At 40.9% G+C, this 26434-nt stretch overlaps 1 long non-coding RNA gene across 5 annotated transcripts; it reads right to left on the minus strand.

The window, feature by feature from the left end:
• Nucleotides 1-1396: 1396 nt before the first annotated feature.
• Nucleotides 1397-26191, minus strand: LOC142362795 (uncharacterized). Of its 5 annotated transcripts, XR_012765313.1 has the most exons (7): nt 26058-26191; nt 24036-24228; nt 7749-7838; nt 6449-6773; nt 4161-4406; nt 3638-4046; nt 1397-3050 (listed from the first exon to the last, which is right to left on the minus strand). It is a non-coding gene; the product is annotated as an uncharacterized LOC142362795 (long non-coding RNA). The 5 variants fall into 5 exon arrangements; XR_012765296.1 differs by having other exon boundaries at nt 3638-4406; XR_012765314.1 differs by lacking the exon at nt 24036-24228 and having other exon boundaries at nt 3638-4406.
• Nucleotides 26192-26434: the final 243 nt, after the last annotated feature.

Genomic DNA, 26434 nt, shown 5'->3' on the forward strand with positions numbered 1-26434 from the left:
GTGGTGACTTAAAAATGAAAAATAAAAAAGAGGAGAAACAGCAGCTTAATCGAGCCAAGTGTGATGCAGGTAGGGGTCCCAGCTTAAAATTCTTCAGGACTGCATGCGTACACAGTGGAATGCTCCAAAGTTTCACTTATCATGTCTTTCTGCAATATCAGCATTTTTTCTACACTATGGTAATCTGTGGCAGTTACGAAAAAGTTTGGCCTTAGCTACTTAGATCATTATAAAAATTACTTGCTTTAGTTCACCACAGCCAACGTTTCAGGAATATAAATCACACAGCTCATCCTGCAATCAGAAATAAGAACGCCTCCACCAGCTAATGGCTCAAAGCTGGGATTGTGCTATTATAACTCATCTTTATCAGAGAAACTGGAAGTTTGATGGACTGAATGAAGTACCATTTGCAAAGCTTCTCTTCAAGATAAATACTTTTTTTTTAAAAAAAAAAAAGAGACTGCTGTAATGAAATACAGATTTCCCTTCACAGAGTACTAACTAAACATTTTATGACTTACACAGATTCAATCAGCTTTTCTAATGACAGCAGAAATATTTGTGGAACAAGATAGATTTCCCAAGAGGTTTGCATCACGAGATGAGTAGTCTTTCCTGATAAGGAACAATTAAGTAAATAAATGTGCCTTTTTAAAGAATGATGTTTTTCCCATCAAAATGAATTTGAGGCCAACATTTGAAAGCTGCTGAATACTAGGTGAACTTCCAAGCCCAGGTTGTTCACATGAGCATAAATAATTATAATGACCCTTGTAAAACACAGGCTCAGAATGAACAAGGTAAGGATTGGGTGTGAATGAGTTTCTTGTATTTGTTGTATTGTCACCGACATAAGAAAAGAATCAGCATTTTATTTAAAAAAAAAGAAACCTAAATCCTTACAGATTATTAGAAGGATAAATAATACTCTGCTTCTAACAAGCTGCTATCATTTTCTACCCTAAACCATGAATCTGAATAATTTGAGTAAAGACGTGAATTATCCCCATGGTGCTGTGGTAAAAAACCAAAACCCTCTCAGTTCTGTTTTAATTGATTGTTAAATATCAGTCCTTTAGCTGACATTGTCTGAAAAGAAAGCTCCTACAAATAATTATCCTATGAAGTTTCCAAGATGTTCCAAATCAGGTGTTCTAGTACTTGCACTACTATAATGCTGAAGAACATTGAGCCAAGTCAAAGGATGGTTATGTGCCTTTTCAGTCACAGAAGAAAGAAATAAAATTACGTATGTAGATTATGGTGTGCTCTATGAAGCAACACAGAAAGAGTAAGCATAAGAAGGTTTTATGAATGGCAGCATGTTCCTACTTAAGTCACTAGACACGTCCAATGCATCAAAATGCTTAAGGTACGAAGTCAAATGAGTAGCTGTTTATGAAAAGATATCTTTTATTCTCTTTTCCTCAAGTACATTAAGAAGAAACACTTTAGTTTCACAACATGTAACACTGCCACATTAAACGCTCCTCGTTTACATGTTCATAAATAGGACTTCAATGCAAGTGGTCTTGAAACGGGGTGGAGAGCACAGTGACAGAATTTCTGGATGCTGCTCCTGTCTAACATATGCTGCAGATGGTGGTATACCCAAGCACGTTGTCAACTTTATCTTCTCATTATTTCCAGGGCTCTTTCTTTTTGTAACCACAACCTGAGAAATTTCGCTGCAGAACTGAAGGCCAGCTAAAATCTCTCTCCAACTGTAACACTTAAGATCTGCTGAGGCTGGAGCAGCGAGAGACCAAAGGATGTCCTGCCAAATCGGAAGGAGCTCTGCAGGCAACGGGGTGGGAAAGGAAAGTGGAGGCAAGCCAAAGCAGGAGAAGACGATAGGCTGCACGGATATTACACACACACATTCATGGCCATGACATATCACACACTTGGCAAAAAGGAGCTGGTGGAACCAAAACTAGAGCTAAAACAGTAACACGCAGAAAAGGCAGAAAAGGCAGACAAGGGACTGTGCTCTGACTTGTCTTCATGGTCTCATGCGCTGAGAGCATCTAAGCTGCATCTGCAGTCTGTGTGCATCCCCCATACCTTGAGCATACTTCAGCTCTGATGAAGGTGAAATGAATTTCATCTTTACATCAGGTTTTTTTTTGCCCAGAATTAAAGCTTGATTTAAGCTTAAAGCTGTGAACTGGAGTTTTTCCACACTCCTTGCTGCAGCCTGGTCTCAACACTAAACCTGACAGCATGTCTCTAATCACAGGTAGCATTTTAGAAACACTGTATTTCATGGTGAAGCTAGTGTAGGCAGGTAGGCAATGAAGATTTTCAGCAGACCAGGCAATGCTCTTTACTGCTATAAATACTCATTCAACAACACAGGTATATTAGATGTGCTTTTAGGCTTAAATAAAAGTTGAAACTGTAGAGATTAAAGCTTTACGCTTGGTATTTGCGAAGATTCCAGTAGTGCTGGATTTGGTTTGAATCTCTTTTACCTGCTAATAGAAACTTGACAATGCTTACCTTTAACTAACATTAAACTGAGTGAATGCCTCTGAGACTGCCCCAGCCTACAGCGCTGAGGTGGTGCAGAGTGTGCTTCAGCAGTCAGATCCTTTGCTGTAATTGACTGAGGATGAATAAGTATTCTGAAGATTTTCCTGTCCCTTCAGGGGTTTTCAGTAGATCTTTTATTCAAGCTAGGTGGAATAGTAGATTCTTCTATGAACCGGCGTGTAGCACAGTTTGAATTTTTCCCAGATCTACTCCAAGAACAATACTAACTAGGCTGTGGAATTAAACCTAGATCCAACCTTTTAATTCCACAGTTGTCCCTAGGGAGACAAGATGATATATGTATAGAAATCAAACACCTCCCATCCTCATATATAGCAGATGCCCTCTCAGCAGGATGGACCAGAGGAGGCGGTATCCATTCACCGTAGGTAGAGTCGTATTAATGCAACTGATATCCACTTAGAGAACTGCATTTCTTATGTCACTTTTGGTGCCTACTTTTGATAGCAACAAATCTTTCCCAGATGCAATATCTTGGGCTGATTGCACTGAAAAAAAAAAAAAAAAAGAAAAAAGAAACCTATCTGCAAACATTTTCATGAGAAATAATTCTGTTTGAACACCAGAAGCTACTGCAACTTTTTATACATGCAAATGAGTACACAGTCTTCTTAGGCTTATCTTCAGATATTTTTCAGGTAAGCTTTATGCCACTATGCATGCCCCACTCACGAGGCAACACTGTACCAGGCACATTTCCAACAAAGCAGTAGCAGAGTTCAAAATTTCCTCAACAAATGTTGAGTGCATTGGGGCAAATCTTTGCTATATATCATTGTACCATTTAAAATCTGTTCAGCTCAGAGGATTACAAGAAAAGGATAGCATATTTTCTGGAGGATATTGCCCACAATTGCAAAAAGGAGAGGTTACAGAGGAAGCTGTGATTTTGGATGCCACATACAAGATTATCAAAAGAACTGTGTTTTCAAACATCCTAGTGTTCTACGATTTCTGACTTCTAACACATTTATAATATAGACCTGGTTCACCGCACTACAATAGCTGGGATATTCCTGCATACAAGTGGTTTGCCTATGTTGGGATGACAGAAGCCGAATAAAAAATAGATTACCTGATTGAAGATTGTCCCGGTTTCAGCTGGAATAGAGTTAATTTTCCTCCCAGTAGCTGCTGTGTTTTGGATTTAGTAGGAGAAGAATGTTGATGACACTGATATTTTCGGTTGTTGCTATGAAATCAAGGACTTCTTCCAGTTTCTCATATTCAGCTAATGAGCAGGTGTGCGGGAGCTGGGAGGGAGCAGAGCCAGACAGATAGCCCAAGCTCACCGATGGAAATATTCCATACCATAGACATCATGGTCCGTTTAATAAACTGGTGGTTGGCTGGGGGGCAGGAAGCTATTGGCTCTTCTTGCTTCCATGAGTTCGCATCCTCTCTTTGTCTGGGAGTTCAAATTTTTGGGGGAATTCAGAGAAATTCTTGATTTCCAGGTTCTGTGATTGCTGCTCAGGGACTGACTGTGAATTAGTCATCAGATGGTGAGAAAAATTGTATTGTACATACTTTGTTTTGTATATACATTATTGCTATTATTAGCATTATTAGTAGTATTAGTATTTTTTCTCTGTTACCTTAAGAAATTGTCTTTATCTCAACCTGGTGAGACCCCACCTGGAGTACTGCATCCAGCTCTGGAGCCCTCAGCAAAAGATGGACATGGACCTGTTGGAACAGGTCCAGAGGAGGGCCACAAAGATGATCCGAGGGCTGGAGCACCTCTGCTATGAGGACAGGCTGAGAGAGTTGGGGCTGTTCAGCCTGGAGAAGAGAAGGCTGCGGCGAGACCTTCTAGCAGCCTTTCAGTACCTGAAGGAGGCCTATAGGAAAGATGGGGAAAATATATTCACCAGGGCTTGTTGCGATAGGACAAGGAACAATGCCTTTAAAGTAAGGGAAGGTAGATTTACACTAGACATAAGAAAGAAATTTTTTACAGTGGGGGTGGTGAAGCACTGGAATGGGTTGCCCAGAGAAGTAGTGGAGGCCTCACCCCTAGAAACATTCAAGGCCAGGTTGGACAGGGCTCTGAGCAACCTGGTCTAGTTGAAGATGCTCACTGTGGGGGCGTTGGGCTAGATGACCTCTAAAGGTCCCTTCCAACCCAAAGCATTCTATGATTCAGCCTCCAAGTTTCGCGTTTTGTTCACTTCTCCTCGCCATCCCAATGGGGTGAAAGGGGATGGGTGAGCGAGTGACTGTCTAGTGCTTAGTTGCCAGCTGCCGGGTTAAACTACAGCAAAGGTCTGTAGAAGTAAGTGTGTTTTCATTGACCTCCATGGACAATGGATCAGACCAATAAACATGATTAATCATAGAATGAAAGTTATCAGTCACATTCAAAACTTTTTAGGAATTGTTATTTCTTTCCCCACTGCCTTGAAGATTACACCTTTTCTGTTTATATTTTGTTCACACTTAGACAGTTGTTAGTTATGCCTTGAGAAGATCTCTGACAAGTGTAGATCTTCCATGGAAAGTTAAGAGGACACCAGCATCCCTCAGTGGCCCTCGTTGGTCTGTGCAGGATCCTGCCTCTTTGATATGCCTGTGGTCCTGTAGCTGTGAAGCTACCCCAGCAAGACTGGCATTGCACTCATCCTTCTCTGATATGGCACGCTTTGTGATCTGAAACCACTCCTGGTTTTATATTTTTTATCTTTCTTCATATAAATACTGGAGAGGTTTCAGATTATATCTAAAGAGCATGGTACCAAACATCTCACAAATCAACTTCACAGCACATGCTAGAGACTTCAGGACACCCTGTTCTCCCTTCATAAGGGGAAGACAGGTTGCTAACTTGTTCACCCCTGCTTCCCACATTCTCCACAGCTGTTACATCTCAGTAAGCTCATCCTTCCCTCCACATTTGGCTGCATAAACACATTTTGCACAGGACTTCAAAACACAATAGTTGATCAAAATTAGCACCTTCATAACGATCAGATGAAAAACTCTTTCCTGAACCACAACTGTTAAAAAGGTACAAGCAATCACTGCAAATAATCCTCACAATTAAGTCTATAGACTTCCAAGCAGGTTGCTATAAGCAAACAGGACTGCAAAGTGTATCTAAAAGGCAAACCTTCATGCAAATCACTAGCATCTTAAACCAAGAATAATGTGGGAGCTCTAGACATTTAACCAAAGCACTCAGATTTGGGGCAATATTACAGGATGATGCAGGCTATAGCTGTAACTGGGCAAGGTTTGTTTTCTCTATGCTCACGTGCACATTTTGTGGGAGAGGATTCTTGCATAGTAACTGTGAGTTACCAGAACCTCTGTTCAGCAGCTGCACAACTTCCCATAGAGTATGCTATCTATCCCATCTCTATCATCCCCCTCTGTAATTTGAGTCCAAGCTTGACAATGTCTGGGACTTTCTTTAGTACATGGCCAATGAAGGCTAGAAAATTCTAGGTAATACACAAGTTTACCCAGAGAAGTAGTTACTTCTAATAGTCTCATCTTTCAAAAATAGTAGAATGTTTCTTCTCAGGTCTACAAAGGACCAAAATTATTGGGTAAATGCTGAAAATTCTTTCCAGAAGGGCACTTGGTACAAGTTCCAACTCCTTCACCTACTTTATTAAGGCATATAGATATAAAGAGCCACTCTAGAGTCAATACAGTAGTACACTCAGATTGAAGAAGCTGAAATAGTTTCCTACTGAAATATTGATTGGATGAATCCAGTATACTTTACCATTATCCAGCTTCATTTCATTGATTTCCCAGGAAATAAACTTGTGTTAGAATTTCAACCTTGAGCATTAAAGAAATACACCCCAAATCCTTTGCCCATTAACTGCAAGTCCATCCACACACAGAAAATACTGTACAACAGTTAAATCACCTCAGTAGTATCAGTGATGAACAGAAATCTTTACTCAGTCTGAGTAAAAAGACCTTGTAACACTTCTTGTTCCTTTCCAGAGCAAGTCTTTGCAGCAGTATGAACTCCAAAACTCAGCCAGAAACTAGACACTGCTTTTGTTCCCATCTGATCCTTTCCTTTGCCTGTACTTTCTTTCCTGGAAGCATTTTGCTCTGGTGCCGTTACTAGTTTCTTACTGTGTTTTTGCCATGGTTTCATCAACAGAAGTAAAAAGTCAGGGAATGGGATGGAAAGAAATGGCAAGATGATGATTAATTGCATTAATTAGAAAATTTCCTTGGGGCTAAAAAAAAAAAAAAAGAAAAAAATAATTAGAAGACATAGAAGTAGAAGAAATCAGTTATCTTCTTTGTGAATGATAAAAGGAGTTGATGTTAAAGCCCCTTAAATGGGAAAAATGAAACTGGGAAGGACACAATCCACTGAAGGTAGGTCTTATCCTGTGTGTACACTTTCACTAGTAGATATAAATATTCTTTCCCTTTTTCTTATTATACTGACAAGGACAAACCCCCTTCAGAGGTAGGTAGTTGATTTTTCTAGTGTTATGTCTTTGAGGGCGGAATGGAAGCAACAAATATGGGTGCAAGTTCTCTAAAACATTAAAAGAAGTTAACAGGATTTTATTTTCCTTGCAATGTTGTTAGAAGATGTTACCCTCCAGATGCTCACCAGATTAACTTCTTCCCTTTCTTCACCAGTTGTCTACAGTGACGCCCAGTCTTCCTTGTAAGTTGTTGTAAGCACTTCAAAATCACCAGTATTTTATGTTAATCTACTTTGTGCCAGAATATTAAAGGGTGAATGGAACATGAAAGGGTAAAGTGATGCTATGATCTTAACACAGAGAAAGTCGAAAGCCTGTAAGTAATGAACAAATGAATCAGGATTTCTTCACTTTCCTTTGGTTTCACCTGTAAGTCATTAGCAAACAAACTTTTCCCCTCAGCTCTCTTCTCTGTGTATAGTCTACAGCACCTTCATGGTATGTATCTTTACAGAGAAAAATCAGCCTCAAACACACAGTTTCAGGTTACTGCTTGCTAAGAGAAAAAGGACTCCACAGAGAAAAAAAACACCAAAATGAACATGTTACGTAAAATATTTTAAAAAAGATAACTAAACTTTTTCAGATTCTTGTCTTTGTTTTATATCAGGAAACTACAAAAAAGTATTTTTCAAAGCTTAGCTGAAACCGAAACATGCATTTTGTTCATTGCTGTAAAAAACTGACCCTAGCAAATTCTTTTTTACTTACTTGGTTAATGTCATGGCCATTTAAATGGGCAACTTTCTAGAATCCTTTTTTTTATGCTTACGGTATAACAGCTCATAGGATTACAAATCTCTGAAAGATAAGAAAAGATTTATAACACTGAGGTATTTCATTACTTGTCAAAATTTTCTGCTGAAGTCTATAGCCCTAGAGAGATTACTGCCTTCAGTAATTAATCTAACATAGCTTGTTTAGACACAGTGATCCCGAGCTTGATCTCAAAAAGGCAATGAGAAATTAACTGCAACTTGCCTGGGATAACTGGAACCAATAGAGGTAGTCTGGTGTTAAGAGATTTTTTGATCAGTTCCACACTGGTCCTTCCCAATGATGCTCTTACCTTTGCTTAGCAAGATGAAGCCCCTGTGAGAAGCAGGAAAGGTGGCAGTGTCCACCCAATGCTGGAAATGCCTTATACATATGCAAGCTCACAATTAAGATGTACAAAGTAGGCAAAAGGAAGTCCTGTAATTATAAGGGGAAGGGTCCAGATTTTTGGTTCTTCTCAATTAGAAAGAAGAATATAGGTATAGACACAGGTGTGCTTACCAGACTTTGATAACTGGAGAGTTTTATTTTCTTATGACTAGTATTATAACTAGCATAAGAAATTAACTCTGGCAGATGTTTTTAAAAGCTTGTTGTTGAAGATGCGACAGAGTTCCCAGCTTTTATGGTTTTGTATTTCAACTCATTCCCCTGCTGGAGGCATATCAGCCAATAGATACAAATTGACGCTAATTTGTTTTTGTTACTAAATGCAAGTGCTTTCTGTCACTTCTGTTGGGCACAACCAACATTTAGATACACAAAGCTAATGAGGTAAAAGTGGTGAGACAAGAAATAGGGAAGGGTAAGAAAGAGGGAAGATTCTCTCCTGGTTTTTTTCACAGCATCAGAGATGCACCTTTCATTTCAGGTCCTGCTGCTACCTGTCTGCTCTCTTGGGATTTATGCACCGCTGGACAGAATATCATTTTTCCATTGTTACTTGACAGCGGTTGCCCCATACTGCGAGTTTAAAAATTCATGAATCTGTAATGCAAGAAAGGGACAAAAGGGACACTTTTTCCCTACTGTATAACTCGAGCACTGCAGGAAGGTCATGACATAAAAAGCCTGGTGGAATTAAATGTGGGGGTTTTTTGTTTCATTTTAAAGCACTGAATGGTTGTATATCTTAAAAAACAATTAAAGTCATTGTTTCTTACAAAGCCAGAAGCCCAACCCACAGTAGGTTCACTGGTGTAAAAGAAGGATCCACTTAAAAGCGGTTCAGCTCTCCCCAGGGAGAACTGCGCAGATAGAAGGAATCAAAGCCATATTTATCTAGTGTTTTCTGCCCTTGCACCTAAGGCTTTCAGATCTCCTTTATTCTCCTTATTACACTATTTTCCTCCCTGAATGTGAACTAGACAAGATTTTGGTCACACCATTTAAGAAGAAACAACAACGAGTGAGGATACAGAGCAGTGCTGGTCCACAGCTGTCTGCTTGTGAATCCGAAACCCTGTCTCCTTCCCACCGCAGGGGTTTAGCATGCCGCATTAGCTGGGAAACCTGGAAGGCAAGAGACATGTCTGGCCTCTCTCACATCCTGCCTCTGGCACTGCTGCCTGTTTTCTAAAAAATGAAAGGAGAAACCAAAAGGCATCTAGAGCACAGGGCTGCAACTCTTCTGACCCTTACAGGATGCAGAATAAAGTCACCCCACCAAGCTGTAGGAGGCCATCAGTGGTGCTTTTCCTTTAGGTTCTATGTAAGTTCATTGGTGAGAGAAAAATATTTTCAGTGAGTAAATCAGCACATCTAGGTGATCAACAGCTTTCTGTGTGTTGTCTGCATTATCTATAAAAAACAAGGAGAGGAAGGACTTTCCCAAATCAAACATTTTCTTAGATGTCTAAAACGAGGTAGAATGACACTAGGTTTCCATGACTTTATTTGACTGCCTGACCTTACCATAACACAGTGGACTCTGGTCTTACTACACTACCTTTCTGATTTTTTTGTCATAATGTTTTTTTATTTCCTGCTTGCCAACAAGATGAGCAGGTAAACTATCGTTATTGAGCCATAAACAAGCAATTTAGCTGTATTAGCATACGTTAGTGGCAAGAGTGAAACCTATTGTGACATGGGGCCTCATTGGGTTGACTGAGTCTTTGGCTATGGGAGAAACTGAACTGGCAAGGAAGCAAATTCAGACATCATTAGGATTTGTTAATCGTAGTTAGATTTCTATAATCCTGACCTCTTGATTTTCCAAGTGAGGAATGTGGCATGTGCAGTCCATGCTGTGTCTCACAGTATAACCAAAAAAGGCCAGGGACTAATCTTGGCCTTATCATAGAATCATAGAATAATTTGAGTTGGAAGGGACCTTTACAGGTCATCTAGTTCAACCCCCCTGCTGTGGGAGGGACATCTTCAACTAGATCAGGTTGCTCAGAGCCCCATCCAACCTGACCCTGAATGTTTCCAGGGATGAGGCATCTACCACCTCTCTGGGCAATCTGTGACAGTGTTTCACCACCCTTATGGTAAAAAATTTCTTCTTTATAGCTAGTCTAGATCTACCCTCTCTTAGTTTAAAACCATTACCTTTTGTCCCATCGCAACAGGCCCTGCTAAAATATTTGTCCCTATCTTTCTTATAAGCCCCCTGTGAGTACTGAAAGGCTGCAATCAGGTCTCCCCGCAGCCTTCTCTCCTCCAGGCTGAACCACCCCAACTGTCTCAGCCTTTCCTCATAGGACAAGTGTTCCATCCCTCTGAGCATTTTTGTGGCCCTCTTCTGGACCCGTTCCAACAGGTCCATGTCTGTCCTATGCTGAGGGCTCCAGAGCTGGATGCAGGACTCCAGAGCTGGACGCAGGACTCCAGGGGGGGTCTCAGCAGAGCAGAGTAGAGGGGCAGAATCGCCTCCTTCAACCTGATGGACACACTTCTTTTAATGCAGCCCAGGACAGCTTTCTGGGCTGTGAGCACACACTGCTAGCTGATGTCCAGCTTTCCACCCACCAGTACCCCGAAGTCCTTCTCCACAGGGCTGTTTGCAATCCCTTCACCCCACCAGCCTGTACAGATTCCAGTGGTTGCCCTGACCCAAGCGCAGGACGTTGAAAGCTTGCCAAGCTTGTCCGGGTATCTTGTCCCTCAGGTGTGTCAACCACTCCACTCAGTTTGGTGTTGTCAGCAAATGTGCTGAGGGTGCACTCGATCCCACCTTCTATGTCATTGATGAAGATATTAAAGAATACCGGTCGCAATACAGACCCCTGAGGGACACCACTCATCACCGATTGCCATCTGGACATCGAGCTGTTGACCATTACCCTCTGGATGTGACCATCCAACCAATTCCTCATCCACTGAACAGTACATCCATCAAATCCATCTCTCCAATTTAGAAAGGAGGATGGTGTAGGGTACCATGTCAAAGGCCTTACTGAAGTCCAGACAGGTGACATCCATAGTTCTTCCCTTGTCCACTGAAGTAGTCACTCCATTATAGAAGGCCAATAGGTTGGTCAGTCAAGACTTGCCCTCGGTGAAGCCATACTGGCTTTCTCGAATCCTCTCTCTGTCCTCCATGTGCATTACTTACCATAGCTTCTAGGACGATCTTTTCCACGATCCTTGTGTCCAGTGTTGCATGTTCTTTGAGTCCAATTGTCACCGTCTGACTAATGTCACCACTGCTGAGGACTAGCCCCTCTACAACAGGTTTGTCTTAGAGAGTCCTGGTTGGACTAGCCCAAGAAAAGAGACCAAGAAAAGTTAGTGGGCTAACAATTGAAGTTGCGTGAGCAGAGATACAGGGTTGAAGCTCAGTCGCTGTCATGTTTTAATTACACATCCATTCCTGGAGCTGGTCTGCAGTGTGTGGGGGTACACCTAGGTCTGCTCAAGGAGTTGCTCCTGGCACCCTCAAATCCAAGCACTGGTCCCATGACCAGGGTACACTCTGTGGCCCAGCTTCCTCTTGCCACTCCCCTTGAGAGTAATGCCCTTTTCCCGTGAAAATCATTCCCTGAACTCCTTATTTTTAGCTTTCTGAGGAAAGCGTGTCTTCTGACTATACATGAAGCCTTGAGCTAATTTTGAAGTGTGTCTGTTGTACCTTAGGCTGCATTTACAACAGAGTTAACTCAAGTTATCCATACTCAAGTAAGCCCAGCTCAGTAAGAGTCACCACGCTGTGAAATAACATTTAAGCCACAAAGCAGTGATTGTGCTGTTGTATAGATGGATGGCATTAGAGCTGACAAATTGTGCAATAATATGTGTGTAATAAGGTATAGATTTTACCCCCTGAAGATGCAGGAAAATAAAATATGAAGAGACCATTCTGAAAATTAAGACTAAAACATCACATGAATATAAATTAATATGTTCATAAAGTAGTGCAGTAACTAAACTGTATAACAACCTAAGCATGGAGCTACCTAAGGTGAGACAACAGCCACCAGTCAAGCATAGTACTGGGCAAGCAAAACCAGTTAAGCTGCTTGCAAAGGATGATACATGTGTTGATACTAGATCTTTGTCTCCGTTTGTAAAATATTGGTTAAAAGATCTAGATTCTTGTCGGAAGAGCAACAGACAAAATTTTAAAACTGTCTCTTTTCAGGGGACTTTTATCCCTAGGGACAAGTTTCAATAGACAGCTTTGAACCAACAGGCCGAATTTCTGTTTCTTTGTCAATATTTTCTACTTTTCTTACTTTGCAACTGTTAAGAACTTAAAGATGCTTGTGCCTGTTCCCTTACTATGGCATGCTTTGACTTTTTATCTTTTTCCGGGATTTTATGCCAAAATAAATAAGAGCATGAAGAAGAGATAAGAGGAGGGGGTTTGGGGTACTTTCTGTCCTTTTGTCTTGATCTTCTTTCAGTGACTAAGAAGGCAGTGGAGAGGGGTAATTTTAAAAGAAGCCAATGAAATGAGAAACCAAGAAATTTCAAAGTTTGGAAAAATCCAACACTAAAAACTGAAAGCAAAACCGCTGTTGCCGATATTAGGATTTCAGCATAGAAAGCCCCGTGCTGTGCCTAGAAATTTGGAAACTGGCTACTCTCCAGCATTCCTCAACTGCTCAGACACCAAAATCTCTGAACTACTCCATTTTTCACAGGATAATTAGTTCCCTGTGTGCCAAGATCTTTTGTCTCAAAACATTTTACTTTCAATATTTATTTAGATTTTTAAAGAGAGGTTGAAGAAAAGATCTAATGATGAAAGCATAGGAAAAAAAAGACAGTCTGCCTGGAGTTTAAATTGTCCAAAGTTGGTATGTTCTGTTTCCTCTCCTCTCATTCTTATTTTAACCTTTTTTATTTAATACATTCTAAATCAAACAAAAAAATCCATTATGCCCATACTGTGGGCAGGGTCCAAAACATCTAAGCTGAACTAGTCACCCTATCCTAGTAAATGAAAAGAAAGTTGTCTCTGTAACACAGAGCATACAAAGTTAAAATACCAATTCAGGATAATTTTGCTATAGGAATGTTTAATTCTCTCCATTCACTGTGTAGGATATGTGAGGATCCCTCTCTGATGCATACAACACATTTAGTCCTTAGACACTTGACATTTAGTCAAATAAATCCTATTCCTAGTGCCTTCAAAGTCCTCCAGTGTTCCACAAATCCCACCCACCTATGGCTGGGCACCTAAGTTATGCAGGGAGGATTTTTCCCTGGAGGCATTAAAAGACACTAGTCTTTCTTAACTGGCTTTGTAAGGATCTTATTCCAGGGGGGCTGGTTAACCAGATACCTAAAGTGAAGGTGTGATTCAGGTAGCAGACTGGATCCTCCTCCAGTAACATCTCCAGCAGAAGCACGGAGTTGCTAATGTGGATGGAAGCCCACTGGAAAGGAAAACAGTGATTTTAAATTCGAAACTGGCTCTTTGTGTATGTTTGTCCTGCTGGAAAATACACAGAAAATTCACTGATTGCCGAGGAGAATAATCGTTCTACTAGCAGGTAAGTGAGCTTAGAAAAGCAAGCAGACAGACAAATCCAGGGAATACTACATAAATGCATCACCCCTAACGAGCTTACCAGTGTCCCATGTCAGGTGCAGAAAAGCATGAACATCAAAGTATATATTGGAATATACTCCGAGCAGGGTGTAGATGAGGTTAGTACATTTCACCGTAAAGCAATGCATTTCACAACCGAGGCTCACAGTTTTCATTTCAATCACTATAGAAAATGCTCAGATCCCAGAAGAAGGGGGATCATTCATCCTGTTCATTCCCATCTTGCTAAAAATGCCTCTACCCTCTTTCCCAGGCGACAAGCCCCGTTTCAGTCATGAACACTAATTACAAAAAAACCCACCGACACCGACATCTGGGAAACTCGACCGAACCATAAGCAATGCTTCCTAGCTCACAAGCTGTGAATTAAATTATTTACCCAAAAGGAACTGCTGGGGGGGAAGGAAGGGAGAGAGAGGAAAGGAAAATACAATACATTATGAGTTGGCCCCAAAACTGTTCTTTAAATCAAATCCTTCTCCTATTAACTACCAGTGACTGCTGGCACAGCTTGTCACTGTCTTCAGCTGCACCTTGTTCACAGTTTGTTGTCCCTATGGGGTGCATCAAGCTTCTGGGATGCAACAAACTATGCTATGGTTAGGCTGGTGTATAGAGAGGTTTCCGTACAGCTGCTGCCAATCTTGATGGTCACCTTGCTCACCTGAAATGCTATCATTCATCAGTCACATGAGGCAGATACTCGAGAGCATTAGCAAGTTTTGCAGCCTCCTGGGCAACCTTCACTGCTCTGGTCTAGCAGCCAGGCTGCAGGTCTCACCCCAGTGTGTGCAGGGCCTTTATAAAACCTCTGAAGTAGAGAAGGGGGCCAAAAAGCAGTTATCTGTCCTTCTTTACCTAGAGCTTTCAGGGACCTCTTCATCCCAGTTGTCTACCCCCAGGGCAGCCACATTGATCAGTCATTTTTGGGTGAGCTGCTACCTGCAGCCAAGCCTTGTAGCCCAAATATTTCATTCCAGAATATCCACAGTTCCTACAGCTTTTACCAAAAAAATAACCACCGTAACTTCCAAGATATTGATAAATACACATGTAAAAAGATGCTCTGCTCGTTGACATGTGCCATCAACTTTCTCTTATGGCAGAGCGTTTCAGTTCCTTTGGGCACCCAACCCCCTGTGTCTTCTACAGGATGCCACTCTTGTCCCTCAGACTCTCAGGCCACCAGCACATTTCTGGACTGTCAAGGCTGGATGCTCATTTTGTAGTTTATTAAAATATGAGTGCACAAATCCATATTTTTCAGCATGGAGGTAGAAAAGAACATTCTTTCTCCCTCTAACGTACTAAATTCTGTCTCTCTCTATGCTGTGTATGGTTTGTACTCATTTGATAACAGACCACCTTCTAGTTGCTCATACACAGGGCAGCAAACCTAAACAGGATGTCAACCTGAATTTACCAGAAAAATAACTGGGTAAGAATTTTCTCCTGAGTTGCAAGCTGGGGAAGTTACTTTCTGGGTAAAGGGATAGTCTGTATTTTACCATTTGGGACTGTGTGTTAGCCAATCTTCCATTAAAAAAAAAGATCAAACAAAAAAAAAGAAAAGAAAAAAAAACCAAACAAAAAAAAGCAATGAAAAGGACAGTAGTTCCATGTTTAGGATAATATAAGAAATGTGAATGTTTGTAAGAATAAAAAAACACATAGTCCTTTACAACAGAAACCAGAAGTGTAATACTACCTCCCACATCATGCCACCTAATCCTGGCCATATTAAAATAACACACTGCTATACTCGAGTGGCTTTTAACGCCTGGATGTTTGAGTAATCTAAACTGCACAGTATTCATTACGGACACTTTGCCAACAGCCCTTTTTATTTTGGTACAGGCGGCATGAAAGACCACACCACAAAGACTAACTCAAGCCTGGGAAGCCAGAATACTGTTTCTCATGCTGCCCTGCCACAGAGATTTTCCCAGTGGCTCTAGTGCCCCAGGCAAATGGGAGGAGACAGAGCACTGATAAATACAATATTTCCTTCACCCTGACTAGTCCTACCCTGGGTACACAAGGCCACCTGAAGCTTTGACAGTGTCAGTGACCCCTTCTGCATCTGGTATCTCAGGGACTCATTTGCTGCTGGCAGTTCAGCAAAAGCTTTGCCACCTTCTGCTGTCGGCTGAACCTTGAGTTCCTACAGCCTTTTCTGAAATTCAGAAAGTGAGTGACCTTCCCAAGGTCACAGGGGAAGCATATGGCAGAGAAGTAAGCAGCACTCTTCACACCCTTAACAGCAGATCTCTTAACACTCAGCACTCAGACCCTTTAAGATCAGTTGAAGTCCTGTACTTCAAACTCAATGCCGTGTTTGCTTATTAGCAAGCAAGCAGGGAGAGAGGAAGACCAAGGAGCCTCACGTGGACCCGGTGGGAGACATCAAGTAGCTTGGCTGGGCTGTGTCACAGTAACAGTCCCCTTCTCACTTCATTTCTTCATGTGTGAAATACAGTACATGTGGTAGACTAAAAGAAAGACTATACTTCTCATAAAAGTGCATCTGTGATTGTAAAAAAGCTTAAAATCATAGCGTGAAATGAGCTAGGAAAGTGCTGACAGCAAAAGAAAAATATTTTAAAGTTCTAAAACTATAAACAAATGTTTATTCTTTATAACACTTATTTAATTTCAATGCCTAATAAACATAGATGAAAAAAGTCTATGTCAAAAATTCAACACTTTTCCCTTTGGGGAGTCCCTCATTAAATGCTTTGCAATTACTGTGGGAGAGAGGGGAGGGGGAAACAGGAGAGACAAAAAAGGCATTGCAAGAAATAAGACAAATCAAAATTAACAGAGGAAAAATATTACAAAGCCTCTCCAGACACACAGCACATGCACAGAGTTTCAGGATTTATTATGGACAATAAAGAAGCAAAACAGACTCCAAGGGTGGGACACAGTGCCAAAATGTAGGTGCCTATTGTGGTTCTAAATACCGTACGGTCTCTCACTTTGTCTTCTGCTCCCAGCTCTGGAGGGCAAAGTGTCCTGCAGATCCTGGGTCATATCTACCTGCCTACACAGGTGCCTCAGACACCCCGTGGTGCCCCAGAGGGTAAGATATGCCTATGTTTAGGTGATTATTGTGACTCTTATCATGACATCTAGATGATATAATCATAGAAAAGTAATAGGATAAGTCCCAGATCTGGACTATTGGGAAATGATTTAGATACCTAAACTTAGATGCGCCATGCAGTTTGAAATCTTGTTGGTTATCTAAGACATGACATGGGAATCCCAGATGCAGGCAGGACTCCCTTGAGTATCTTAAGGCATTAGATACTATAGTAACTGAATCCCATCCTTCTAACCCAGAGGAAAATTTCTAACGTACCCTTTTCCTATGCAAAATTCTGGAAGGAAAGTGTAGCTTCTGCAACACATTCTTCTAACAAAGATGAATATTCTTCTGCTGCTTACAAGGAAAAGTGTGGTAACATTTTTCTTGTACACCTTTGTGGAAGATATAGAAAAGAGAAAACATCACCACAGAAAGCAGAATAAATTGGTTTCAAGTGTACGCTTTGGGGAAAAATGAAAAACCAAGTAGTAGAATAAGGACACATTTTTCCCTTTTTTAAAAAAACAAGGCATGGGGAAAAGTATGTTCAGAGTCACAGTAAGACAGTCAGCATAAAGTAGCAAAGCAAAGGTATGGTTCTTCTAGGAGTGTGGAAAGGAAATTACTTGTCTATATCACTAACTTATAAAGTGTCTATCATTATAGCCACTAGGTGTTCTAATTACAGAAAAGTAATGATGCAAAAGCTGCTAAGTAAATGTTAAACAAAACAAGTGCGTGTTCTGTAAGCCCTAAAGAGCTGTTAGATTTAAGTACTGGGAGACAGAAAGAGGAATGAATTCCTCGGGGAGGAAGAAAATTCTGGGGGGAAAAGCCTTGCTCCAAACCAGTGTTCAAACTGAGGATGCAATCCTTAATATGAGGCCTAGCAGATCTATGCTACTATTTATATTACTAATAGCTCCAATGAAATCAAGATAGTTTTTCTGAATACTCTAATTAGTATCTATTATTATCTCTGTTACATTTGGCCTTGAATACTGTCACAAGTGCTTAGGACTGCTCTGACGCAGAATGTGCCAAGTTCTGGTTACTCCCATGCCCGGGGGAAAAAAAATGTGTTGATAAGTGCAGAAAATAGCTTTTTCTTTCTTTCTTTTTTTCTTTCTTGCCCCCTTGCTTTCTTGCTTTCTTACTGGATTTCTCGCTTTCTTCCTTGCTTGTTTGCTTGCTTGCTTGCTTTCTCTTTCCCCCCTGTTGCTTCTTTCTCTTGGCTGACAGGTACCAAGATCAAGCGCTTCCAGGCCAGGCAATGGAGAAAAGAGTGAAATGGGATTTCTCAAACAAGCAAATGATCCACAGAGCACTCCAAGGCAGGCAGATGTTTTCTACATTAAACTGAGCCTCTAAGAAAACAATAGGGCAACATTTCAAAATTTTTATGCAAATTTCACTCATTCAGCTCTTTCTCTGAGGCCTGGGGACAATGAAAAAAAAAACCTGAAAGATAATTCACATGCTTATCCCAATATGGTACTCATCAAAAAAAGCTTCTCATCTTCATCCATAGGGATTGTGCAAGGCTGATTTACACTTAGTCTTCAGTAAATCTCTTTAAGCCTGAAGAAGTTAAAAAAGGCCTTCAGTCTACGATACTTTAAAATAGGTGAGGTATCTTAGCTATTTCTAGATGGGAGCGTGTTTGTGCCACATTTACAGAGCTCCAATACTGGCTTCTTGCTTCTGGTACCTTGTTGACAGCCTTCTTAAAGCCTTCACACTACTCTCAGACTGGGATCTGGCTGCTGCACACAGAGTATCCTTCCTTTGTTTTGCCAGGTAAATCCAAGCAGTTTCAAGTGCCTTTATTGCTTCACTTTGAGAATATGCAACCAGAGATATTATGACCAACAGTATTTCAAAGTATAAGTGTGTTTTACTCCATATTTATATGAAAGCATTTAGACATAAGAGGTGGAAGAGGCGTATTAAAGCAACAAACCAGTCTACTTTCATGGTTAGTCTTATCTAAACCACCACTTCCATACAGGTACAATAAAAGGCTTTCCTTTATGCCGATGGGGATGACACAGTGATATCTTTGCATTCTTCTGTATGACTTAGAACCCATGAATTTAGCCTTGTCTTATTCCTCAGCTCTTTCTAGTATCTTTGACAGAAAGTGTTACTCCTTTCGTGGTTTCTTTTTTTTTTTCTTTCTCAAAAGCTGCCACAGCTTGTGTGTGTCAACTAGTCTCGAGCTTACTGATCTCTCTTAAAGTATTCCTTCTATCTGTGAGCTTTTTTCATCAAATCATAGAATCATAGGTTGGAGAAGACCTCTAAGATCAGCAAGTACAACCATCCACCCAACACCACCATGCCTACTAAACCATATCCCGAAGTGCCACATCTACGCATTTTTTAAACACCTCCAGGGATGGGGACTCCACCACTTCCCTGGGCAGCCTGTTCCAATACCTGACAACTCTTTCAGTAAAGACATTTTTCCTAATATCCAATCTAAACCTCCACTGACACAACTTGAGGCCATTGCCTCTCATCCTATCACTAGTTACTTGGGAGAAGAGACCAACACCTCCCTCACTACAACCGCCTTTCAGGTAGTTGTAGAGAGCAATGAGGTCCCCCCTCAGCCTCCTCTTCTCCAGACTGAACAGCCCCAGCTCCCTCAGCCGCTCCTCGTGAGACTTGTTTTTGGATTTTTCTGGGCTGGTTTCTGGATTTTGTGTGTATGTTTTGTGGTGGGTTTTGGTGATCATTAAATTTTCTGAAAAGTTAGACCCATCAGATGCATCTGCCTTGTTATGGAAGTGCCACCATGCACGAGGTTGAGATACACCACTTTCACTGTACAAGAGGCTTCAGGTTGCTCTGAGCCAACCCAGGTATCCTGGCTCCCAGGAAGAAAAACTTGGCTTTTACTCACCCATTAGCACAACCCCTCACTCTTGGGCCAGGCATCCTCATCTGTCCCACCGTGTTTTGCAGCAGTGTGATATAATTTCTTCACAACATTTCTTCAGGCTCTTTCTAGGAGGCCTGATTGTGTAACAGAAACATGAGGTGGAAGGCAATGTGCCTGCAAAGGAAGTACCTTGCTGTGGGAGGACTTTGTGCACCTGCTTCTCCTGGGACACCATACCTCATATTCACATGCATATTGCAGTGACTAGATACAGAAATAATTTGCTTCATGTCATATTTATATGTGACCAAGGGAATTCTCCTTGACAGTCTGGCACTTCCTTTAAAAGATCCCATCAGGGTTTCTCACGGCCTTACCAGTCACCATTCCTACAGTAATCTGCTGTAGGAATCTCCTATGGCAATAGTGATGGATCTAATGACAGACCCACTCTGCTTTTCCTCAACAGACACACACACACCCCAAGTTTTTTTTCTATACCACCAGTCCCATCTGGCAAAAATACAGGAAAAAACCCTGCTGTAAATATTACACAGGCACAGGTTTTTTTCTCCAGCTAAAAAAACTATTCCACCTTGTCAGCGTAAGACACTGTCAGATCTGTATCTTAACAAGGCACCAATGTCAATTAGCTCTTTTATTTCCCAAATTACTGAATCTTAAAAGTACTGAAAATCTAGAACCCACTCATGTCAAAGATAAATGCTAGAGTGAACTGTCATTTCCAAATCCCACATGCAAAAAATATGGTTTTGGAGGAATAGAAGAAAATATTTTTGTGGTAGTTCTTTCTTTTCTACCAGGAGAAGAAGAGGCTGTTTGACGTCTCGACAGAAATTTGGAATATTAGAAGTAATTCCAGCAGAGATCAGTGGGAAAAGTGTAACTGAAGAGGATGTTCAAGGAAGCAAATACATGTTATTTATTTCGTGGTTCCATGGTTTACAGAGAGACAGAATGCAAAGATATAATGTGCTGCTCTGCCCACAAAGCTCCACCATTAATGAGAAATAAAGTATACAGACTATTTTTCTGTAAAGGAATAATTTTTCTCCCACTTTTCTCTCCCATTAAACAAGTTATTTTTTTCTGAGTAGTATTCACCAAATGGAAATTCTTACTCTTGTGCTGGCTTGGGCTACTTGAATCCATTTGTTTTCCTAAAGCTGTTCTTCTAGAGAGAAGTGTGTGGAACTTGTTCAGATTCAAGAGTTTGAAGTGGGGAGAAAAGTAGCTTTTAAAAAGGTTATGCTTTTCAACAACCTCATCCAGACACATAAATTGATTAAGTTTTTAGAGTAATAAAGGCAGCAGGAAATGAGTTGTCAACTGGCCTCTTTCCCCTTCCTGGATTACACAGCTCACTGCAGCCCACAGCCTTTTTTCAGCATTGAAATCAATGTTTCAGTGCATGCCTCACAGTTAAGGGGGTGTGTTTGCAGCGGAAGCTGGCACATCTGTCCTACCTTGATTTTGCTAGAACAGATAAAAAGCAGCAGCAAAAAGCAGCATTACAGACTTCTATGGATACACCACAGCACAAACTTGACAATATTGTCACTTGTCTTGGTTGTTAGTGAAGCTGTTGAAATTACATTAGCACAGGTACTCCAGCTCAGGCTATAGTCCTGTCTTAATTCTGCTGTATAGATACGGCCCTATCGGTATTTTGATAGGGCTATGAGAGATATTTGAATGCTCAGTCGCATGACAGGCCTCTTAATGAATGTCTATCTGTTAGTGACTTTTGCTAATAGACAGTTTCAAAACATCACTGCACTTTGGGGCATTGATTGGATGATTCTTCAGCAGGATATAGCTGAGATAGCCAATTTTGTTAATTAATGAATAGGGAGTTTAATACTGCATCAAACTTAATTGCACATCTGGCACATTGTCTAGGTAATGCACAGTTATACTGCCTCTGTTTTCAGATCTGTCATAATGCTTTTCATAGGCAAGATATGAACATAAAGAGGGATGCCAGATGTCTGCAGCCACTGCTGCCTTGGAAAGTGTCAAGTCCTGAATTTTACGTAACTAATAAAGGAGGGGCAGAATTTAGGCCCTACTGTCTGGTGTATAAACATAGAACAAGGATTAGGTGATGAGCTCAGGTGTATAAAACCACATCTGAGAATTTACCCTGTGTTGAATGTGCAGGTCTGGTGTCTTGAATCCTACTTCTGAAAGGAACTTACTGCATCCTTATGTACACACTGCTTAAACTTCAAGAGATTCAGTTTTCTTCCTGAGCAAAACAAGGAATCCCACCTAAGTGTTACAACCAAAAGTAATTTAATGAGAGTCAATGAATTTTGGAAGATTTCATGCTCCTGGTGGAAATCCCACACCTCCTGAACCCAGATGCCTTTTTCAGAACTTTTATGTACAACTAGTCAGTCATTTGGGGTTCTTCACACACACACACACAAATCTAGTACGTAAATCTGTTTAGCAATTATTGAAAAATTGTTTGTTTTGCAATATGTGTTAAGACTTCAAAAGCAAACAATTTGGGGATTTTTTGCAAGGAGAGGTATGTCCTGATTAATAATTCACTCAGCATCACATGAAAGGTCAGCAAGGTAAAAGTACATCCTGCCAGTGTACATGATTCACTGAGTGCGATTCTATCAAGACTAAGCATGGTGATCAAAAAGTAAGCAGAAGGGCATGCAGTAAATATATTTATACCATTTCTTCCCATGCTTACTGGCATATTTTATTCAATTAAAGTAAATTTCAAAGGCAAATTTCAGTAATGCCCCATTTCCTAAGTGCTATGAACCGCTGCTAAAGATGCATTAGAAGATCTATTAAAATCATTGAAAAATATTCCTTATAAGATTTCATCTGGAAATAGGCCTACCATGATTTGTGTTATTCAGGTAAGGAACAAGTCCCATCAGTGTTTGGTGTAGGAGTTGTATCCTGTGTACCACTTGGTGCTTCTTAATTCCACCACAAGTTACTGCACTTAACCACAGAGAGAGCCCACAGAAACCATCAGCTAGCGATTTAGCTAGCCAGTGTTAGTCAGGCCACAAAACTCTACTTGTGAGCAAGACATTGAATAAAATCAGTTGGCTCATTGAAGCTAATAAACCGTTCATATGAAAGATGGTTTGCAGGTGTATGCCTCTGTTGTTTTTTTTGTTATCCCACTGCAGCATTCAATTCATAAAAGACTGCCTTAAAGAAAGAGTGTCAGAGCTGTTCTCGGTGATTGTGCTGGATAAGACAAGAAGTAAGGGATGTAAACTCCAGTGCAACTCCAGCTGAGCATCAGGATGAAAAAGGTAAACAGCGAGGATAAGAGCACTGGAATGAGACTGTCAAACCCACCTAGGTAGGAGGAGGAATCTCCATCATGGGAACGTTGTAAGAACTGGTTGTGCAAACTTCAGTCAGGATGTCAGCAGAGCAATAACTAATCCTGTAACTTCTGCTTCAGGGCAAGAGGATGATTAGGGACTTTGGACAGTCCCTCAGTAGTATTTATATTTCTGTGATTGTAGAAATTAATCTGTATCTGACATCATCAGATTCTTCTTGTGTATGGAAGTCCAGTGTACATATAAGATGCATCCTGCTGATTAGAGGTATTATTGTTATTGAGCCATTGCCTTTCATCTGTTAATTACTAAAGCCAGCTCAGCTATGGAGCATTAATAATTCTTATAGGTGGTAAATGCCATGGCTACAGTTGCCATGACTTCAAAAAGGAAGCAGTCTAAATGAAGTACTTGGTGGAAAAGGAGCAACTCCCCCCAGAAAAATGAATTACTAACATCTCTAGATGCAAAAATAAATGGGTTATTCAGGATTTATCACCATACAGAGCATTACTCTGACTTCCAGGAAGATGATGAGGCTCTATGCTTCATATTCTTCCTTTCTTTGATACAAAGGGTATAATTTTATTTTGCTTAATGGAGTCACTGATGAGATCGTAGTATTCTCTGCAACTGCACTGCTTTAGTATCTACATATCAAACTCCCAGGGAGAGTTTTAAGAGATGAAGAGCTATGGTCTGTAGGAAAGTACAGTGTTATGCGAATAGCTGCAAGAAAACCTTTTTTGAAAGCATTCATAAGACCCCTGTGTATGCTGCAGAGGAATCTCAAGACATACTCTCAAACATCATTGGAGAAATCAAGGAGGCTTTTTTTGTGCTATTGCACAGGGACTGAGCTACGAACCTGAGCTAACTGAACAGATGTTCTGCTAGAAGATGAGAAGACAGCAACAATTCCAGATGACCTGCTGCACTTTTGACTTTTCAAATCCCATTTGTCCAACAGGAAGATCCCCTCTGATATTAGAAAAAATGTACACCGAGGACACTATTTGCTTCTCCTTCCCAACTCCCAGTAGACACCACGGTGGGAAATCCTGAATCAAAAGAAAAGGAGAAGAGAATACTCTGCTTGGGGTGGAAAGGAAGGCAGAACTTGGAAATACTAGTTTTTCTGCAATGTTATTTTGTCCCCATTTTGGCCGACACTTCACCCAAGGAAATCTGATCTCACAGTGTCTTAAACAAAGATTTACTGGCTGATAGCAGAATCTGTGGGTGTGTGAAAAGCCTGACAAAAACCTTAAGAATTTATTTATGGCTGCAAATATTACATCCATATGGGAAAGTTCATTTGGCTTGAACTTTTTTTCAGACACTGTACAGATTGTTATTGATTTAATAGTCTACTGGAATATAGGGAAAAAACCACAAGAGGAGAAAAGCTAATTATGATAAAAAGACTAAGACATGTATAACTCTATTAAAACAATTATTTCTTTCTCTTCCTCTATCCTGATTTTTCCCTAACCACAATTCTCTGTTTATTAGGAGATACTTACCTTCACTCCCAAGTAGACTATAAATGCTGGTTTACACCAGGAGCAAAAGATTTTGGAGTTACATTTCTTGTCAAAAACATTATTGCTGTTGAAGTAGTCTAACTGTATTACATCCAACAGGTCACAAGACGTGCAAGTATATCTGTGTACATTTGGTAAGGATTCAAACTTATTTTATTCCTAATGGACAGATTTAACAAGGATGGGGTTACTGACTAGCCTTTTCATTCCAGACCGCCGTTACTACCAACACACTGAAAGCCATGTCAGCAAGAGGTCCTTTACTTCACCCTCGTCTGCCTTTCCCACTTTTCAGATACAAGCAGCTTCTGAGTAATGTGCCTTGTTTCTCACACAAGATTAAAAAGTGGCACTACAGCAATACAGCATTAAGCTATCTTGCAACACAATAGTACACGTGCTAATTAAACTTCACACCACCTATGCAAGGTAGGCGGTTAATTACCTTCATCTTTATTTCAATATACAAGAAAATGTGAAACAAGGGAAAGTGAGAGCATGCAGCAAACCAGAGCTCAAGAGCCCCTCTAGCTCATCTCTGTCATTATTCCTCTACTTTGAGCTGTGGGTCTGCACCACAATTGTCAGCTGCCCGGTAGCTAGAGATAGTGTGCAGAGCTGCATGGAAAATTCTACTTCAGTCTCTGGGCTCCTGCATCTTAGTCCACTGGTGAGAACCACCATGGTAATAAGGAAGGCTGTAGATGAGCTGTAGGTCATGCCCAGCCTTCTTCACTGGAGATCTTCTCCACATCAAGCATGCAGACAGCAGGTCATAGCAATGGAGTTCATTTTTAGCCACCTAAGTACGCAAGTTGTTCTTTTCCCTCTTTTGATAGTCAGCAAAGACTTCAGTGCATCCAGACAAAGATTCAACATGCCTGAGATCTGAGTTGCCACTTCTTAATAAATGAAATTATATCCTCCTGCAAATAGCCTGGCTTCTGGCTAAAAAATTTACTGACCCTAATTTTTGCTCTCTATTGTATCTCCCCTACTGCTTGCTGACTGTGTTGATTTCACACTGGCATCTGGATTTGCACACAATAATAGTCATTAAGCAATAGTAATGTGTAGTAATCCCTTTACCATAGATTTTTGAAATTCTTCATTTGCACAAGTTCCTGGAAAGCCAATGCTCTAAAGTTTATATATATTTCTTACTTGAAGGATTAAAGGATTTGAAACATTAAAAACCAACACACAGCACACCATGCAAAACAGCCTAGAAATGACTGCAAATCTATTTTATTCTCTGTCTTCTACAATAAAGCACAACAGAAAGAAAAAGTTCCCAGAAAAACGGAATAATGGGACAGTAATATAATCTGTGGGGTTTGTACCTTTCAGTTTTGGCTCCGGTCTAGTTTAATATCTTCATCAATGATCTGGATGAGGGAACTGAGTGCTCCCTCAGTAAGTTTGCAAATGACACCAAGTTGGGTGGGAGTTCCGATCTGCTCGAGGGTAGGAAGGCTCTGCAGAGGGATCTGGACAGGCTGGATCGATGGGCTGAGGCCAGCTGTATGGGGTTCAACAAGGCCAAGTGCCGGGTCCTGCACTTGGGTCACAACAACCCCATGCAACGCTACAGGCTTGGGGAGGAGTGGCTGGAAAGCTGCCTGGTGGAAAAGGACCTTGGGGTGTTGGTCGACAGCCAGCTGAACATGAGCCAGCAGTGTGTCCAGGTGGCCAAGAAGGCCAACGGCATTCTGGCTTG

This window comes from Opisthocomus hoazin, chromosome 1 (genome assembly GCF_030867145.1).
Source record: "Opisthocomus hoazin isolate bOpiHoa1 chromosome 1, bOpiHoa1.hap1, whole genome shotgun sequence".
Lineage (NCBI taxonomy): Eukaryota > Metazoa > Chordata > Aves > Opisthocomiformes > Opisthocomidae > Opisthocomus > Opisthocomus hoazin.